A 12513-nucleotide genomic window follows, 5' to 3' on the forward strand; every position below is an offset into this window, starting at 1 on the left:
CTGCTCTGCCAACAAGCACTCTGCTTCTGCAGGGCAAAAGCAAAGTATACTAAGGGTGGTAGAATATTTAGCAGATGTTTATGGCATTTGTGGCTCCAGGGCTAGCCCTTTGCAGATGTAAGCCTGAATTAGCTGTCTCAGTTTGCCAAGGGCAGGAAAACTGATATCCAGTCAGGGAAGACAGTTTTTCATTTTAGTAGGAAATTCTCCACATGATGGCAGTAAAAAACCTCTGGAATTCAGAGGTGGTTTATGTTTCACCTTCAAAAGCCAAAGGGAAAAAACAACCTGAGATGAAGAACTGAGTATGTGACTGGGCTTTTAGATTTCCCATTTTTCTCTCGGTAGTCCTTAAATTCCCCAGATAGTTTTCCAGACAGCAAGGCTACGCGCAGCCTGGCACAGGGAGAATAGGTCACCCGTCACATTATACTAGGGCACAGTGTCACTCACAGGCACGACTTCAAAAGATATTTTTGGTTTCTTGTGCTGTGTATTAATGTGCAGAGGGAGATGATAAGGGGAAAAGAGATTGTTTTTAGTCCCTGTCCAAAAACTTGTTCCTGCCCAAAGAATGCGGAGACTGTAACTCGTCACTTAAAGCCACATAACAGAGGCCGCCAAAGGGCACTTGGATAAGGACCCAGTTTGCCCAACTGGGCATTTGACCAGCTTGGTTTGAGTGCTGTAGCAGTGCCAGACAGAGATTAGCTGTGGAATGAGTTTGCAGTTGAGACTCAGCCTGTCTAGAGCGCTCGGGTGGCTTGGTGTATGGAAGCACTTAGAGGGGAGTGTATTTAAAGAACCCAGAGGCAGCTGTGTGGCTAAAATTAAAATGTGTTTTTCTTATATTGTTTTTGCTTGGTTTCCTGTTGCACACTCTGGTCCTGTCTTGTGAGAGCAAATGGGCAAAGGAAGGGGATGAGTCAAAGGGGTGAAATTGATCCTAGAAATTCCTGCTTTGCTTTTTACAGCTTGGGTGCACCAGATATTTGACATGAAAAGGCCTGTGGCTAAAACAGTCTTTGAAAGTCTCCTCTTCATATTCATATGCCTTTCATTCCATTCTTCATTCATTCAGCCCAGAGATTTTCTTTTTGTGCATGTGCAGGGATTGCTGCTCCCTATTTTTCTCCCCATCTTGCCGCCCCAAAACATCGGAGGTCTAATTCTACAATGCTTAGCACCAAAAGTGGTCACCCATAGGTGATCAAAATGTGTAAAAATATTGAATATGTGTGGCAGAAAATTACCAGTGTATAAATGAATGCAGGAAGTACAACATACAGACAAATCAGACCAGCATCTCTGATAAAGCAGAAAGTTAAAAATATAAACAAGGCTACTTTATAATCATTAGAGCAATTGCCACTTTAGCAGAAAGATAATTTTCTTTGGGAGATTATATTACTTAAAAGTTTTAGCATTAAATTCATTTTGCAACAAATTTATACCCAGGCACTTCTGACATGGGGAGTTACTAACCCCAGATAGCACGTGGGGAACTAGAAGATAGATTTGGTCAAGGTCATTTAGGAAGTCTGTGGCAGAGTCAAAAAAACGGGAGGAAGATAAGGGCAGTTCCTGTTCACTATTTCCCTCTCTGATCATGTGCCTTAGAGGGGTTGTAGAGCCTCACTGTAAGGCTAAGAAATTGCTTGGTCTGGTGCCCTAAAAGCTGCTTTGGAGATAGATACAAAGCTTAAGTCATGGGCAGTTTGGGAACTGATTCCATATGATCTTTTATCAAAGGAAAACCACGTTTTTCTCTATGTATGTAATGTCGAAGGGGCTGTTAAGAAAAACACAGCCCCCCCTACCACCACCACCAGCGTGCTCCCTCCATCTGCTTAAAATGTTCTTTTCTAATAGATTTCTTTTCTCGTAGATTTTAAAACCCCACAACAACTCACACATCTACGTTAGGCTGTGCCGCGTCCCTAAGGAGTAGGAGTCCTATTAAGGGGTGAGTTGGAGTGACCTGCCTGCCGAAGCCTCGATGAATAGGAAAGTAGAATTCAGGGTCGTTAACTTCCCAGTATTTGAAACCCAAGGTTGATCACAAGTAATAATCAGCATTTTATGTAAATCGCCCTTCACTAGCATAGCAAAACATCATTTTCAAAAGGGATTAGGTTCTTTGTGTACATGCAGCGTTCCTGTTCGTGGCAAGGCAGGTTGCACACTATAGCCTGAACCCCCAAGTGAGCAGCACTGAAAGGGTCACATTAGCAGTTTGAACTGTGGCCGTGTCAAGGGTACTCTAGAAACAATGAAACCAAAAACTAGAGGGTAGTCAACAGGATTTGAATAAAACAACAAAACTGAAACGGCTCCACTTCTAAATCAGCCTTTTGCATCAGCGATCATTTTGGCCAGTATTTTGGGTATTCTGCTGAAATCTCTCAGGGGTGAAAGATTCAGGAACAGTAGCCCCATTAAAGACTGCTAAAGACTGAGGCTTTCACAAGTACCAACTCCTCTCTCTCTCTTTTTTTTTTTTTTTTGTCCTACAAATAATGCAGCTCTGGGATCCCTGTACATTCTCTACAAGAAGAAAGGATGGTGATTAGATTTTCTGGTTTGTTTTTCTTCTTCAGAAATAGCTCGGTTGTGAATGACCCTGTGTGATGCGTAAGAGAAGTTCAGTATGCTGTTTTGGTGTTACAAAAGGGCCTGTTGGTAATTTCAATGCATGTTTCCCAAGTCCTCAGAAAGGTCACTGGGGGTCTCCATTACGTGCAGTCTAGAGCCTGCTACAATTTTCTCATACAATTTAATCTGCTGCCTGGACGGCCTCCAGTGTACAAGCAACTGACAATCTACAGTCTTTGGAATTGATTTCCTGGAATCGTGGAAGGCCTGCTTGGCCTCCAGATGACAGATGTGTGCTGGAGCTCTCAGTGCAGCAAGATGCTTTGCAGAGATGAGAGAAAATTTGCCTCATTTCAGCATTTTCTGTAAGCTGTTAAATCTTCTTCTAGTGATTTTAGGGATAAAGTTATCACCAAGATACAAGCACCGTTCTGAGTGGGCATTATTAATAATCATCCTTTGCTTTCTGTAGCACTTATCTTATGAGGATCTTAATGGGTTTATAAATATTCTTTAAGACAATCACCCCACTTATGAAGTAGATAACTATTATTATAGTCATTTTACAGCTGGGGAACCAAAAATTAAAGGGTGGAGAAATGATGTGCCAAAGTTCACGTTACTGGGGTGATGTCTTCACCAGAAAAAAAAAAAAAAAAGGTTTTAATCTGCAAATATACTTCAACCTGTTAGTGTGAACTCGTGCTATAACTCTCGTCTTCACTTGGATTATAGCCACACTTATATAATGCACAAGGAAAATACACATTCTTCAATATCCACCTAGGTAGTGGAGCAGAATTAGACAATACACAAATTGGTAGTAGAGCAGAGAAAAAAAAATGAGATTTCTCACTCATTTCCAATTTTAAGCCCAAATATTCTTCTCCTTTTTCTTTTATATATAGCAAATGCTACTAAACCTGAACTATAGGTGCCATTCCTTCCTCTCGTGGTATATAGCAGCAAAAAAACACATCTCAGACTGAGGGTCACCAAAAGAAACCCTAGTGGTGAATGCACATCAGGAAAAGTTTTGTCTGTTTGTTTGGTTTTCATTGAAAAATATGAATAAACACATTTCCAGGAGAATGGGTGCTAATTGCTCCCTTGATGACAGGCTAAGCAGGCGGTCAAAAGTCCAAATGTCCTTCCATATCTAGAAATGTCCCTTTAAAGATAGAAATCAAGTATATGAAGAGAAACGGAAATTCTGAATGCAAAACTCCAACTCAATCGGTTTAGTAATGGCTAAAACAGGTGCTGGCACAGGTTGCCCAGAGAGGTTGTGGAAGATCTTTTGAAGATCTCCTCCTTGTAGAGGACATGGTCCTGGGTGGCCCTGCTTGTTCAGGGAGGATGGACCAGATGTCCTCCCAGGGGCCCTGCCAACCTCAGCCTCTCCGGTTCTGTGATTTGGTTTTGGTGGGAATCTTGGTACAGAAAGTAGAGGAAGCAACAAGGGAGGTTAGAATACACTCTACAGCAGCCTTATGCTAAATGGGGTGTGGATGAGAACGTGAAAGTGGAAGAGAACCTATGTGGACATGAAACAAAAGCATTGATCCTTTTGAAAGAAAGGAGAGAAAATTGAAAAAGTATTTTGAGAAAGCAGATATCAACAAGCTCAGGATACTGGAAGATCACATCTCATGGAAGAAAAGTTTGAAGGAATAAAGGAATTAAGCATTTCCTGATGAAAAACAAGCCATTCAGAGTTTAACAATCCCAAGGAAAGGAGAGAATAGCAAGTATAGTAAAAATCATCTGGCTAAATCATATACATTGACCTCAAACACGTGAAAAAGTCATACAGGAAATGAAAATTATGTGAGATTACTAGGATTAGTATAAAGGAATGTATAAGTATGTGGGGACAGAAATAAAAAAGAACAAAGCACAGAAGACGTTGTAATTAAGAGGAACAAGAAGCCTTTTATAATTGACCAGCTTAAAAATATCTTTCTTTTTTTTTAAAGAACATTGCATTTTATGGCTGTTAGGTTTCTACTTGAATTCTGCAATGAATAAGATTGAACAACTATTCAATACTCAGTTGAGAGAGAAAAGTAGTAGTGTAAGATGTCTTAGACCAAAACATTTAATGCCTTTTTTGTTTCAGCATTCACTAAAAGTCTACTGCAATCACGTAGCTAATACAATTATTATCAAAAACAAAGGGGTATGATCTTACAGCCTATATAAAATGGACTCCAGCTTATTTAGAGAGCTGGCCTAAGCTATTTAAAGCTGTCAGCAGGCATCTCTGATAACCTGGAGATGGCTGCTAAGGCTGTAAGAGATTGAAAAAGGACAAATGTAGCACATAAAAGGTAAAAAGGAAGAGCCAGGGAATTTTATGTTAGTCATTTTAACTTCAATTCCTAAAAAAATACTAGAGCAAATAATCAAATGAGTTATATGGAAACATCTGGAAGATGGAAAAGAAATGGCTAACAAGCAAAATGGATGTGTTGAGAGCAGCCCATGTCAAATCAATCTGTTTTCCTTCTGGTTTGAGCTAATAGGGCTGTGAGCAGGAGAGAAATAATAGATGAATAGATGTTATAGATAGTGTCATGACTCCAGCAAGGTCTCTGATAATGTTTACCTGACATAGATACAAAGCATTTTTATAAGCAAAACAGGAAGAGTTGGTATGAACACCGTGATTGTAAGAGGAGTGCAGAATTATTCAGAAAGCATCCTCAAACACTAGTCAGCAACAGTAGTAGAAAAATAGCAGAAGCAATTAACGCTGTCAGACTGGGAGGATCTATCAGCTGGGTCGTACAAGTGTCTCTCCTGTGTCTTGTACTATGTGGTATTTTCAGTAGTGACTTGGAGATGGAATACAAAGCGTGTTTATTCTGTTTGCAGATGGCAGTAGGCTGGTCACAGCGAGTTAGAGGACAGAATTCACATTCAGAATGGTCTTGGCCAGTTGGAGGAGCAATCTGGAAAATTGGATGCAGTTCAATATGGAGAAATGAGAAGTTTCGTATTTAAGTGGGAATAAGCAGCTTTAGCAGCTTGGAATAGGAAACAAATGACTGGTCCTTTAGAACAGGATCTGGAGGTAGAGTAGATCTTCCTTGGATGCAAAACCAGAAATATAGCCCGAAAGGCAAATGAAATTGCAGTACTCAGTACCAGTAAGGTCTCACCTAGATAATTGTAGTTAGCATCTACCATTACACTTTGCAAGGGAAGTGGGTTAACAAGTGAGTCCTAAGGAGAGCAACAAGAATGATCAGGACCTAAAACGTGATTTACGAGGAACTTTTGAAGAACTGGTGTTTTGTCTATAGGAAAAAAGTCTGAGGAGAAGCATGTTTTCAGATATGGCTTCTGGGCTACCCCAGAAATAAAGGGAGTGATTTTTCTCCACACTCAGCATGGATAGTACAAGAAACAAGAGGTTTAAAAGGCAACAAGAGAAATTCAGATTAGATGTTTTGAGGAATTTTCTAAAAGTAGGAATAATGAAGCACGGGAAGATGTTGCCAAGAGGTGATATCCAATCTCTATTATGGGAGTTCTTTATGTTGATATTGTTTGATTGTTGATATTTCATTGTTGATGTTCATTCATGTTGATATGCATTAGGACAGTAAATAGATGAGTTAAGCTTTCAAGGTCCTTTCCAGTGTCATTTTATGTCAGTCTGTGTCAGAAGTTTGCCCTTCTCCAAACTTGGCTGCCCCAATATTGTGGATATATCAAGCGCTTCAGGCAACAGTGATAGCAACCAAACATTTTTCACCACTATTCACTTAAAAAAAAATTATAAGAAGGAAACAGGGATTTTGATTTGTATAATACAACTGTTGGGAGGACTTTCTTTGTGTCTGTAAAATACTATGCAGAGATGGGGGCAGGACCAGTTAGACTTATACGTAGTAGATATTTAAACCAAAACCAACTTCCATATTTTCACTTTAAAAGTCACCATCATCTGTGATCCATCTTCATTTTTGCTTTCCCCCATGTCTTTCCTTCATTAGCTGTTTAAGGTACTGTATTCAGAGCTTTAAACTGGCTTCCAATTTAGTAAGAAAATCTTGGCTCCACCTAACAAACTTCTGAAAATCGTCAGTAGTCCGGGCAGAAATTGCAATTTTGGTGTAAAGCATCTTCTCACCAAAGGAGATCACAATGCCTTAGCACTGCACTCTACTTACAAAAAGAGAACTCAGAGCATTATTTTTATAGCCCAGTAGCATGGTGATAAGTCACAACACCAGGAATGTTGAACTTTTAAATAGAAAACAAGTTCCAGACCTCCAGTGACTTGGAAAAACAGGTTTCTTTTCTAGCAAAGAAACTCCCAAAGAATATACTCTTCCAGAAGTTGTCTCCTTTCACTTGTATTCCTGCCTCTGTTTTGTGCATGAAATCTTTGTCAAATATATATTTCAAAAGTACAAAATGCTTTTTATTTGTACTAAGCATTATCATAGTAACAGAAATGGAAACATTACAGGGAATACGTGATATTCTTAGTCATGGGAGAACAGGGAAGGAGCTAAATGATAGTTGTGAAGGAGAGATTGGATATGAACATCAAGTAATGAGGGATGGATTTGATCTGCTAGGAATTAATGAAAGGTAAAGCATTGGAGACCATGATTAGCACATCTCATTTTCATTCTTTACAGTGCTAAATTCAAGAAATGGTTATTTTTATGCTAATTACAGTAAATGTGAAAGCTTTTTTATTAATACCACAAATAGGTAATTTAGAAGTAGTTATTGCTAAACTTCCATGTATATTAGGCTGGGTTGAGAAAGAGAATACTAAAAAACTTAGTGGGAAAAAATGATTGCAAGGACTGAAGTTAGGAAAACAGCTAATTTTTCTGAAGTGAAATGTAAGCATTGTCAAGAGTTGTTAAATCACAAGATAAAAAGAATTCACACTTATTTCAAAAAGAAAATTAGTTTCTTCAGATTCTCCACATCAAATGAATGAAGCTTTGTCTGTTGAAGTGGAAGAGAAAACATGGGTTTGATGATCTTCCAAGTGAGACATCTTCAGTGTCATTGAAAGTTAGCCACAATGAAAATGTAATTCTCTACTCCAGGTCTTCCAGCAGCTCTTCAACAGCAACCTCCTTTCAGAGCATTCTCAGTTCATCTTTGAAAATCACAATATGACAGATCAATTGGCGACTGCACCTTAAAAAAAAAGGAAGAAAAGAAAGAAATGAAGGCAAAGGCTTGAACTTGATAGAAAGTTGCAACCTTCTTTTCTTCTAAAAACATCACCTTCAGTGTAGCACAAAATGAGCAATTTAAAAGTGATTGAAGCACTTTGCCCTGAATACACTCATTCAGACAGATTTAAATTTGTGGTTTCGTATTAGATAGTGCAAGTGAAGAGACAGAAGAAAAAAATTAAAGGAACAACTAAAAGAATCAACTTTGACGCTAAAGCAAATGGTTCATTGCACATGAGAAATGATCCAATAATGGATACAAGTATCCATAGAGAAAAATGAGTTCCTACTGAATGCTATCGATTTTATGTCTGAAAAGAAAAGCAAAGAATGTCGTGTCCAGGTTGGAATAGATATTGCCCACTAGTTCAAAAGAAAAACATGAAAGGGTTCTTTGCCTTTGTTATAATGATGGCAATAAAGAGATTAAAGCTATTTACATTTAAAATCACTTTAAATTTTTGCATGGTAGATGGTCAATACTCTTCAAAAATAGAATTGTGAAATTATGTAGCATCCAACACTGTCATATGGCACATTTCAGAAGTTCAAATACTCACCTGCAGCCATCAGTCTCATATTTACTTGATTAAAAGTAGGGGATTGATGCTTCATTTTCCCAACAGCATTCAGATGAACTCCATGGAAAATTGTTGGCCTGATTTTCATTTACAGTAAGATGATGTCTTGCATTGCATAAAGTGACCTAAGCACACCTGGAAATCCATTTTACACCATCCAAACAGTATTATGTCACCTTTTTGTCAAAGGAAGGAAGATCTGAAAGGTTTCTACACTTTCATCACAAATAACACAGGCATTCAAACTTGTATCGAGCCCAAAGGGAACTGTGATCAGAACGCAGCAGACATTACTGGTTTTGCTTTACAAAGACAATATTTACAAAAGCTATTACATAGCATTTTTGAGGGATAAAAGGTTTATAAACATACAAGTCTACTGTTACAGGCACAGTGAAAAAATGGCTTGTCTAAATATAAGCTAGAATCACATGGGGAAAAAAGTAGGTTTTGATTGTTATTGGTTTTTTTTATAATTAGAAATATTATTTAGCCAGCATCACTGATTGCTAATACAAATGTCAGATTTTGGTATAAATCAGAGAAAAGTAGCAGAAATTTGTTAAGTAGGCTTTAAGCCTATGTTTTTTTCCTTCCTTTAACACTTACAGACTTTGTATGTGACATTTGCAAAGAAGTTATGTCACACTTTGTGAAGGTTGGGAGTGGAATCACGGTGGATAGATACTTAAATCTGGGAAGATGTCAGTTTTGCAAAGTGTATGCAGTTCTGTTCAGCAAGCTTAGTATCCCTCTGTGGTAATTTAGATGAGCTTGGTTGAACTGTTAATCTCTGAAAATTACTGTTTTAAAATATTCTGGAACTGTTTGTCAGAATCTGGCAGCCAAGTTCGCTGAGCATTCTCTGTCTCTACTGATCGTCCTTCCCTCGTGTGGGCTCCTCCCTAAATGGAGTAAGAATGGTCCATTTCCAAACCCTCTCTGACCACACTCCAACATGGACCATGATTTTCCCAGACATTGTTCTTTTGGAGTGCTATGGCAGCAGAGAGGGAACTGGTAGACCTTTCTCCTTGTGCCTTAAAACTACCTCTTGCTAAGAGGGGGAATGGAGGAGAGGGAAAGCAAGCTACCTGGAATGCAAAGGAATAAATAGGAAAGGACAGTCAGGGGTCAGGTAGCGGCACAATATTTATTAACACGTGAGAATAACAGCACAAACCAGAAGTGGTAAACAAAAAGGGAGGATAAGAAATTCTCTAATTAACAGAACATACAACTAAACCTGAGACTCATTGTTCTTTTGAAATCAAAATAGGTTTGAAATCTAGTAGCAAAGTGCATTTCCTCACCTCTACCCTTTAGCCTACATTGCAGTTTACCATCATGACCAGTGATTTTGTTAGTGCAGCCTGACTCTGACAGTGGCATGTAATGTGAATTTTAAGGTTAAAACCCTTTATTATAGAATTATAGGGTCCAACCCCCTTTAACTTGGGATCAGAGGTCCCTTCCAGGCTAGACCATTCTGGGATTCTAGAGATCAACACAAGTCCATGTGATGTCATTTGCATTCGCCCTTAATTATTTATTCCATGAAACTGGAAAAGTAATAAGGTAATTCTAGAAGGTAAGCAGACTGACACAAGTAATTACAGATCTGTTAGCCTGGCATCAGTCCATGCCAAAATAATGGGAAGTTACTGAGGATTTATTAAAAAAGAATTAAAGAATGGGAACATAATGAATGCCAGTCAAAATGGTTTTACAGAAAATCAGTATAACTGAAGAACTATGATTGACATTTATATGTTTACTAATATATACAAGCAATATATACAGATTGTAAGTAGGTATTTGAATTGGTACTAAAAAAAATCCTGATTCAAGAAGGAACCCTATACAGAGTAAAAAAGGCACGTGGTACACTGGTTTAACAGCTTGGAACTCAAAAACGTAGTTGTCAACAGGGAGTCATCGTGATTGGAGTTTACTTTGCACAGGGACTGATACTAATGCTATCAGTAGGCTAGTGGAACTCTAATGCTATTCAATATTTTCCCCATTATTTTAATAAATAAATATTAATAAACATATTTGGTAAAATTTGTGGATAACATAAAGATGGGAGAAACAGTAAATACTTAATGAGGCCAGGGTATTCCTACAGGATCATGTGGACTGTTTGATTAAGTTGTGCGTGTTCAAAGTTTTAACGCTGCCAAAAGCAAGAGCGTATATTTAGGGACAGAGAACATACTGTCTGGTGGTCAGTTGGGAAAGGAATCGTTTCCTGGAAAACGATGATTCTAACAAGGTTTCAAAGTCACGGCGGACAAATGATTCAACATGAGTTCCCAGTATAATGATTTGGCAAAGTCGGGTCATTTGAATAGGAAATAGACCACTTGAGAGGTTACTTAAATTTTGGATACGGAATTGGCACAGAAAGCTTGAAAATGTTTCTGGGGCCTGCATTTTAAAAAGAACAGTGAGCACTTTGAGTGGATACAGAGCCACACAAATAATTCTGGAGAAGCGGTTTGTAGTTTGAAAACCGAAAGGCCCAGTCTGCTTAGTTCATCAAAAATAAGAGAAATGGTTATGTGATTACAATGTATAAATACTTCCCTATGGGAAAAATACCACATCCGAAAGGGCAGCTCATTTTAGGGGAGATAGGCACAACTTCCTTTTGTGCTGGAACCTGAGCCCGGATCAAGTCACATTAGAAACAAAACTCAATTTTGTTGAAGGAATGAATGAGGGAACAAACTGCAGAGGAACATGGAGATTCTTTATCACCTAAGAGAAAGGTTTGAAAGTTTCTCTGAAGAATTATGAATAACCTTCAAATCAAAACAGGATGGGTTTTTTGGATGTACTTTTGTGAAAATAAGGTAGTACCTTAGTATAGAGCGGAATTTAATAGATTGCGATATGTCTGAGATCCATTTAGAGGATTTAAATGTCTTTTCTGACCCACAAATTTATGGAAAAGTATATAATAATATCTTTAAAAGATGTTAAAGTTCTAAGTTATGCATTCAAGAAAGGGAATAACAATGTAAGTTTCCTGGGCAAACTTGACTAAAGTACTTTTTGTGTGTATTATGAAATAGTCCAATTACGTGTTCTTAGATGTTGGAGGTTATGTAGAAAATGGATAAGGTACAAAGGAGGGTAAAAGGCACCGTCTGGGTAGAGCAGTGGAATAGTACTATGGAAGTATTACGTGATCGTGTAATTATAAATTTATTCTAATGAATATGCATGAAAAAAAGCTACTGCTGGCATTTACCAGCTTGTGAATGCTTGTCTCTGCAACATCTGTGATCCTTTAATGAGAGCAGTGAGATTGACGAGGAATGAGAAAGAGGCTAAGGCAGTCAAATACAAAAAGGGAATCCTGAAGTCAAATCTCTCTGAGAAAGCTATAGAATGCTTTAAAAATATCGTGAAAGAAAAATACGGACAGTTTCTGCTTCCAAAAGAATTATTTAGAGCCAATTCTTCACTTGCTTTGTCCTATTGTAGATAACTTGGGACAAACCCGAAAGGCTGCTATGTTTAACAAATCGCGAGACTGATCAGTGACCATGTTTGTCCAAGCGTGGTAGGTTGGCTGAGCAGACCTCGATGGAAGCCTGCAGATGCTGGAATGAAAGGGAAGAGATGTCATTTCTGTAAAGCTTGTATATGGTTCTCCATTCTTAGGGATGATTGAAAACTACGATGAAAGAACTGTGAGAAGTCTATCTTTTATTTCACATATCTGTGTGCTGAAAAGGCAGACAGAGAAAAAAGTCATAACTGAATAAAAAGAGAACAAGAACTTATATTTAGTCGTTGCTCCTTGTTCTCAGCTGCATGTAATGGCATAGGGATGGCTTTTTCTGCCATATGCCACCTGAGGAAGAATTTAAATGTGCTCCTCATGGACTACTAATGGTAAAAAAAAAAAAAAAACAAGCTATACAGAATAATAAGAAGCAAATGTAGCAAGCCAGTGAATTTCTATGTTATTCTGTTTATACACCATAGACTTATGTTTTGCAAAATAAACATTTTTTGTTTTATAAAATTTCATTGCAAAAACTTAGCTGATTCCCCCGATCTTCATTTCCCTTTGCAACATCTTTCTTCTCATCCTC

The sequence above is a fragment of the Cygnus olor genome, chromosome 5, assembly GCF_009769625.2.
Source record: "Cygnus olor isolate bCygOlo1 chromosome 5, bCygOlo1.pri.v2, whole genome shotgun sequence".
Taxonomy (NCBI): Eukaryota; Metazoa; Chordata; class Aves; order Anseriformes; family Anatidae; genus Cygnus; species Cygnus olor.